This window comes from Neovison vison, chromosome 12 (assembly GCF_020171115.1).
Source record: "Neovison vison isolate M4711 chromosome 12, ASM_NN_V1, whole genome shotgun sequence".
Lineage (NCBI taxonomy): Eukaryota > Metazoa > Chordata > Mammalia > Carnivora > Mustelidae > Neogale > Neogale vison.
Genome location: NC_058102.1, coordinates 13093727 through 13102642, shown reverse-complemented (window position 1 = coordinate 13102642; position 8916 = coordinate 13093727).

The following is an 8916-nucleotide window of genomic DNA, read 5'->3' as shown; positions in this document are numbered from 1 at the left end:
ACACAAAGACTCTTACAATTATAAGGAAATGCTCCTTCACTGCAGACTCTTACAATTGTAAGGAAATGCTCCTTAACTGCAGGCAGTTTTGCTCCCCAGGGGGCATTTGAAGAGATCTAGATACGTTTTTGATTGTCATCACTGGGGGAGAGGAGATAGCTATGGGCTTCTAGTGGGTCGGGCCCTGGATGCTCCTTGTATTCTGCAATGTACGGGGCAACCCCCCCACCACAGCAACAAAGAATTGTCTTGCCCCTCGATGTCAATGGTGTCAAGGTTCAGGAACATTGTCGTAATGTTTTGACCAACTAAAAAGAGCAGGTGGACTACGGACTGATGTCTTTGGGCTAGCCCAAGAATTATTTAGGGCAAAAATGGGGTAAGAACACCTATCACTACAGTCTAGGTCCTGAGTTCTCTCTCCACCACATTGCCCCAGGGACAGCTGTGGAATGAGCAGTGCTAAGCCAGGTTATGGGAACCCTATGTGCAGAAGATTAGAAGCAGGGAAAAATGGGCCACAAAGCTTTGGTCTGGGACAGACATCTTAATTCATTTGATGTAGACAGTCTCCATGTGTGGGAGTCATAAGGGACAAGGGAGGGAGGTGGGAAGGGGACCCTGGCAAAGACTCAAGAGTTGGTAGAAGAGGCAATAGGGAGCCCTACTGGGCATTTGAGCAGAGGAGTGATGCCCAGCTAGTAGGACCAGGGAGGTTCTGTGCAGGAAGCTACTGGAATCTGGTGAATCAGCTGGTAGTTGACTACAGTACTCCTTCTGGAAGGTCCAAGGCCCCAGACAAGGTGGACAAGAGGGAAGAGGTGACTGAGAGACCTGGCAGAGGGGACTGTGTGGAGCTGGGACATGGCATGTGTGCTCTGCCTTCAGTCAGATACAAATGGGAGCTAAAGGCCATGCATACAAACCTCCTTCTGCACAGCCCTGAGTGGTTCGCTGCCTGCTAATGAGGTTTTCTGGAGGGCTGTTAAAGATCATTAAAAAGCAGTTTTTGCAAACTCAATATTAGTTTTTAAGTAGTTAGCAGAGGTGAGCCCTTACTGCTCCATGTTAACCAAAGCAAGGGATGAGTTGCCACTCAGGACACAGAGGGAGGCAGAAGTAATCCCTCCAGTCCCGTGGGAGGTAGGGGGAGGTGCCTCCAAATCAGTGCTACACCATTTATTTCCGTTTGAGTCACAAAATGTTTTTTGAAACACTTTCTCCCTCCCTAGAACTGTGCTAACCATTAAAGAGTAATACTAACAGTGATAATAGTGATAACCGTAATTTTAATACTGGAAACTTCCTGAGCATCTACTGTAGATTAGGAACTGTGTGAAATCTTTCATAGAAACATAAAACATTCTCCCTAATCTTGCAACTGTGCCACAAAGGGAGTATTATTAACCCCATTTTACACATGGGGATTTTGGATGATAAAAACAAAATCTAGGTCTTTAGACTCTCATGATCTAATAGGACAAAATGCTTAAACAAATCGATGTTATATAAGACTAGAAATTATCATCACTGCTGAGATTTATGAATTACTGTCAGTGGGCCAGGTACTGTTTGACTCATTCCAGGTAAAAGCTCATTTATTTCTCGCAAAACACTAGGAGGTAGCTACTATAATCCTCGTTTTCCAGCTCAGAAAACTGAGGCAGAGCGCTTCTAAGGAAACTTGCCTCAAGTTAGAAGATGAGTCGGAGGAGGTGTTGAGTGAGTTCATCTACCCAACACTCGTTTTATTCATCTATATATTGACTTAACACAATTACTGATGTCAGAGACTCGGTGCAAGGATCCAACCGTCCCATTGCCATAAAATATTTAGCGACGCACCTGGCATATATTGTTTGCTTCATAACAGCCTCATCCGGGTGTTTTGTTCACACCTTTATCCTCAGCGCCTAACACCTGCCTGACACAAGGGAGGCAGTCCATAACCCTTTGTCAAATGGTGTTGAAATGTCATCTCTCAAACTTCCCCTTATTGTTGCTGCAGAGAGTTGAAACGTGGTCTTACACCACAGTGTGTGGAAGAGTTTTTGATGTGGCTGTGAGGACTAACGTGCTTGAGAGTAGGCAAAGACAAGGTGGGGAAACTTCTGTGACACAGAATCATCGGAGGGCTGAGACGCTGCAGGGACAAGACGCATCCCAAGCCTGGGAACGCTCTTTTGAGGTGTCTGGGGAGGAGACGTGTGTGGAGAGGAGTTGGTTGCCGTAGAAGCCAACACATCCCCCGCCAAGGAGGTGGACGCACCTGGGGAAGAAGACACCTCCGTGCTAAGAACAAAGGCCAGGTTTCCTCTGCAGTGGTTGTTGTTCTCTGTGACTTTAGGAGAAAGACAGCCCACGAGTGGAACGAGTAGGGAGTTTTTTTTTTTAGAAAATGGGGAGGTCCTCTCAGAAGTCCAAGGTGAAGAGTTTTTGGAAGGAGGTCATCTACCATGTCAGACACTGCAAAATTCTGTTTCAGACAAAGTCTAACCCACAATTCCTGGTCCAGAATAGGCATATGTATGTGTTGAATGAACTTGCTGAAGAAAAGAGAGTAAGTGAGCATCTGGGACCTGGGCTGCAATGTCTGATTGCAAGCCTGAGCCTCCATGCTCTCCATAAGTCACTCTTAACACTTTCGTGTGAGCACCCCACACTCTGCCCCACATTATCTCCTGAGCTTATCTGTGTTTGTGTCCCTATGTCCTTACTCTTCCTGGCATACCCATCTTCTACCATGTTGTCCAACATCTCTGCATTTTGTTTGGAAGGACCCAGTATTCTTTCATTGTGAGTCCTATCTAATTCTTCCAAGCTATAAATGATCATAGATTTTTCTCCTTAATTGTCTTGTAACTCTGAGCTTATTTCACTCTTTATGTCACAAATAATTGTCTGTTGTTTTTTTGACCCGCTTGGGGCCTTTTAGGGCAGGATGGTTCTTTTGATCATGGTGTCCCCCTTGATACTAGCACTCTGCTTTCAACACAACATAGGATCAATAACCCTTGTTAAATTGAAGTAAGACATAAACAGGGTGTATTTCTCTCTATGTATTACCTCCAAACAAGTCTTTTGAGATTCCTCTTGTCTATAAAGCCAAAGTTTTCATAAAATTTACAGGAGGATCTAAAAATCCCCTTAGGCAAAAGGAGAGATACCCAAAAGAGTGGAAAGTTTACAGGAGGATCTAAAAGTGCCCTCGCCCCAAAGGAAAGGTCCCCAAAAGAGTGGAAAAGTGTCCAATGTAAATCAGCAGGGCACTAGTTGAATAAACCTTAAAGTATCCACACCGCTTTAACTGGGAATATATTTAGAGACATGAATGGAGTGGCTTCTGAAATGTGTTCTGGGCAAAGTGGGCAAGATAAGCAAAGTGGAGAAAAGCATGTGCAATTTAAGAAAATGGGTGTAAGGATATAAACTTCATATACATATATACATACTCAGAATAGTGATAGGAAGATAAACCAAAAACAGACCAAGAAAAAGGTTATGCATACCTCTAAGTGCAGTGAAGAAATGAGTTGAAGGAAACTGGGGAACCCAGGAACTAGGAAGGCATTTTACATAATTACGAAGCAAAATCAAATGTAGAAAACAGCAGTCTCTGAAGATGGAAAGCAAAGTGAAAAAAATGAATTTGCGTGTAAACAATCAAATAGAGAATTGTTTCAAGTGACTTCAAAGCACCATAGTTTGACTTCATCTCTAGTGGCATATACTCTACAAATAAAAACACTGATAAAATAAATGTAAACATCTGTAGCAATCCTAATGTCGGGTGCTGTGTGGATGGGGTTTTCTGGGAGTTGTGAGTGGGCATGGTGAGAGAAATTAAATGCTCATGTTGGTAGCCTTGAGAACAAGAATTATTAGTGGAAGAAAGGGTAGGAAGGTATCAGCTTGAAGAGATTAAGTCAAAGCCCCTTAGTCCTGAATTTGATCTGGATGTTGGAATGTGACTCGTAATGAATTTCCTCCTAAGAAAAAAGAACACAAAAACCTTGTTTTTCTGGCTTGGCCCACTGGAAGCTTCTAGATGCAATGACCAATCCTACAGCAGTGAGCACCCAAGTACCCATAGTTTGGTCTCCAGATACCACTTCTCAGTAGAAGAGAGCTCAGTAGAAAAGAGAGAGATTCATAAATCTCAGCAGTGATGATAATTTCTAGTCTTATCTACCATTTCAGTAGAAGAAGTAACATATTTTGTACTTTGTTCATTAAAAAAGAAAAAGTCTGACTTCTTAAACCGGTGCATGAGGTCCATGAAGGCAGGCACTTTTCATTTCTTGTTGGTGCCTAGTTCTACTAGGCACTCAATAAAGATATGTTGAATGAAGAAAAGGATGGTGTGGAATGCTAAGTGGTCTGGCCATGGATACCAGCTTGATTTCTCTGCATTCTTTGCAGATTTGTATTAACCTAAGCACAGTTTCTCCTCCATGAGAGAAACGTAAGTGTCCCCACAAGTAGCAAAATTATCTTCTTCTATTCTCTTCTCTCAGGTCAATGGGTCTGGTTCCTGCCTAGCCACCATTCTTGTTCTCAGTTCATTTTCCCCACTGGCACTTCATACAAAGAACAGGAAGATCATCACCAAGGCTGGAGGAAGAAAGGGTTCTCATCATATTCTCTTTTCAGATCAATAACAGCCACTAGCTCTCACTGTAAAGAGAAAAAACCTGAGCTTTTTGGATTCTTTCTATCTTAATTTCCACTACCACCACTGCTCCCAATTCCTGACACCAGTGCTTTTTGCTATCCATTAGTGGATAGAAGCACCAAGATGCTTGAATGTGATATATATATATATCCTGGTCACATTATATTGTTATTAAATTATTAAAATTATTAAATTATATATATATATATATAATATATATATATATATATATATATATATAATATATATATATATATCGGGACCACAAGTGGCTCGAGGCTGACATACCTCATGTCCTAAGAGACGAAAACTCCTTGCCTTGAGACAGATTCTTCTTTTCTTGGAATTACCCATTCATTGCTTCCTCATTTAGGGAAATTCTACTCTCACCGGCTCACGGAGGACTCATTCCCAGGCTTTGCCTCATGTGACAATGTTGTGGCTCTGCCTTCACAGAAACGGTGTTGCTTGATTGTCCAGTAATTGTGTAGCGACTTGGTAAAGCTCTTGTGAAAAGCAGAGCCCACAGACCATATGGCAGATTCTGTCAAGAAGGTGGGATGCCAGCATGTGGGGGTTGTTCTCGGCCTTGACCAGCCTTTGAGATGGCACAACAGATGTGTTCTTGTTTTCTCTGTACACAAAGGTACGTTCTGATAATAAAACAAAGCACCGATGTGGAAAAATAGTCTAACTATGTTTAGGCTTGGAAGTTAGCAGTGTGTGTGGCGGGGCTGGTTGGGATAATGGCTGGGAACACTCACAGGGTTCTCAAAGGAAAAGCGTTACCCAAATACCTTGTACTGGTGATGTTACGCATATATTACACATGTTTCACTGGCTTATAGTCTAATTTGTGCCCTGAAATTCCCCACCTCTTTGATGAGTGATTGCTTTCTTACAGATATATATTACCATTCAAAACACCAGGAAGTGGGTGGGGGGGCATCTGGCATTTACTTAGGCTCATCTTGGACCTCAGACAATGGGAACATACATCATTCACCACTACTATATGTCAGGAACCCTCGTAAGCAGATAACAATGTGTTGATTCTTGTCATTCTCCCATAGCCCTAGAGTAAGTACCATTATTTTCAATATTTTAAAGCTAAGGAAATTAAACACAGATGAGGTCACATGATTTACTCAAGTCATGGGACTTATAGTCATGGAGTTAGGAGTTGAACGCAGGCAATCTAGCCACAAAGTCTGTGCCACTAAGTACTATGCCACATTTCCCCTTAAAGGAGTTTAAGAACTTTGATGAAATTTAAGAGAGGAGACTTTTTTCTGGAGTAAATAAAGTAGCAAGTGTTATTGTGAATGGAGAAGTTGATAATGGAGAATGGAGAATGGAGGAAGTGGTAAAGACATAGTATGGACTGAGCTTATATTTAAACAGCCACTTTGGAGAACAGTGTGGAGATTCCTCAAGAAATTAAAAATAGAGCTTCCCTATGACCCTGAAATTGCACTACGGGGTATTTACCCCAAAGATACAGATGTCGTGAAAAGAAGGGCCATCTGTACCCCAATGTTTATAGCAGCAATGGCCACGGTCACCATACTGTGGAAAGAACCAAGATGCCCTTCAACGGACGAATGGATAAGGAAGATATGGCCCATATACACTATGCCTCCATCAGAAAAGATGAATACTCAACTTTTGTAGCAACATGGATGGGACTGGAAGAGATTATGCTGAGTGAAATAAGCCAAGCAGAAAGAGTCAATTATCATATGGTTTCACTTATTTGTGGAGCATAAGGAATAACATGGAGGACATAGGGAAATGGAGAGGAGAAGGGAGTTGAGGGAAATTGGAGGGCGAGGTGAACCATGAGAGACTGTGGACTCTGAAAAACAATCTGAGGGTTTTGAAGGGGTGGGAGCTGGGAGGTTGGGGGAGCCATGTGGTGGGTATTGAGGAGAGCACGTATTGCATGAAGCACTGGGTGTGGCAAAAACAATAAATTCTGTTACACTGAAAAGAAATTTGACCTCAACCCCCTCACCCCTCAAATACCATAGTAATACAGGGAAGGACAATCATGGAAGTGAAAATAGTGAGAAGCACATAGCAATCAGGATCCAGAGTGATTCTGGAATCCCTCCAGGTGGGTGTTGCATTGTTTCCCTATTGTGGACTTGGGAAGTGTTCCTTGATCAGGACTCAGTTTAGCTCCTTTCTTTTTCACTAGAGAAAGAGGGAGAGGCAGCGATAGAGGGAGAGAGAGCATCTTTTTTAAATTTAAAATTTTTTGAAAAGATTTTATTTATTTGAGAATGAGAGAGAGCACAAGTGGGAAGAGGAACAGAGGGAGAGGGAGAAGCAGATACCCCGCTGAGCAGGGAGCCTGACGTGGGAGTTGATTTCAGGACTCTGAGATCATGACCTGAGCTGAAGGCAGATGCTTAACCAACTGAGCCATGCAGGCTCCTGATAGGAAGAGAGAGAGTCTTAAGCAGGCTCCATACCCAGCACAGAGCCTAACATGGGGCTTGATCTCAGGATGGTGAGATCATGACGTGAGCTACAATCAAGAGTCTGTGCTTCACCAACTGAACAACCTGGGTGCCCCAGGACTCAGTTTAGCACCTTGATAGGGACTCTGAATCTATTGTTTTTCAAGGATCCATTATCTTGGTTCTCAAACCTACCTTTGGAAATATACTTCCTTTTCTATGAGAAATGACCTGGTTGGCAGCTGAATAGCTTTTCTTCTTGCTTTATGCTCACACAATCAGGATCCTAGAGATCTTTCTGCAATTTGAGCAATATCAGCCTTACTCAGTTAAAGCTGATGGCCCTTTTACTGATTCAGCACCCACAACACTTTGTGGATTTCCTATGTATCAAATTGTAAGTCCACTCCAGTTGACAAAAGCTTGTCTCTACTCCAGAGCAGTGTAAGATTCTGATAAGCCCCTTTCTCTAGCTAAGAATGTCTGACAGGCAGCACATCAAGTCTTTGCAAAAGTTTTACAGTTTCTTGGAGTCACATCTTAATTTATCTTTACCTTGAGACTGTTACTTACTTTGAGAATCTTTTACCAGCTGGAGACTGGAATTGGGAAAAAAAATTTATCATCCAAAAAATTCTGATTCTTCTATGTCTTCAAAATTCTGCTTGCAAACTGGACAATTATTCCTTTAAATACCTTCTCTTCTTTGGTGTCTTAACATAGGCATCTAAATAAGCCAACTGATTCTTTCCACATTATGCTTGGAAATAATTTTGCCAAGGTCCAAAAGTTTAAGTGCAATTGCTAGCATATATTACCACTGATGACAGCATTGCTAATTGTTCAATGCTATATATCACAGGTCAACACTTTTTCCTCATTCTTTTGCAGTTTCCTTGCTGATTTTCCAGTTTCCATTAACAATATACTCAGCATTTTCATCCCTTCTGTTAACTAACATTTTTCTTGCCTCTTCTTCAGGCTCCATCCATTGGTCCTAAAGCCAATGCCACAGGTATAAGATTTTATTTATGGCAGCACCCAACCATTAGGTATCAATTCCTGTACCAGTTAGCTTGTTCTCTGGGTATAATATGGCCCAAAACTTACTGGCTTAAAATAGCAACCATGTATTCAGCTTCTGATACTGTGAATCGGCTAGTTCTTTGGGATTGGGCAGCTTGTCTGAATTCTGGGCTTGCTCTTGAGCCTATCGTCAGCTGGCAGACTGATGACTGATTTGTAGTCTATTCTTGCTTACATACCTGGACGTTGGCAGACTATGAGTTGGGACAACAGAGTTAACTTGGCCACATGCCTGTTATCACCCATCTAGCTAGCCCAGGCTTCCTTTAATGGTAGCAGAATTGTAAGCATGGATAGAGCAAGTTCCAGTATTTGGCACTTTTCTAGTCTCTGCTTGCATCGCATTTTAGGTTGTCCCGTTGGTCAATCAAGTTACTGAGCCAAGCTCAAGTCAGCATTGGAGGAGATCCCCAAGGCTGTGGTTACAGGGAGGATAAATATGGCAACAAGTTTTACAAGCTATCTACCACAAATATAAATATGGAGAGGTGGAAAGATGGAAAGATTAACTTAAAATCCTATCTGAAGGACACTGTCACTGTCAGATTTTATCTCTGATGGAGGCAACTAGTTGAAGAGAGTGAACTCTTTGAAATCTTGGTCAATGGCTCAGCATATGGTGCCATTCACTGTCACTTACTCTTGGAAGGAAAGACATGCAACATGATGAGACTCTAATAACCTGAG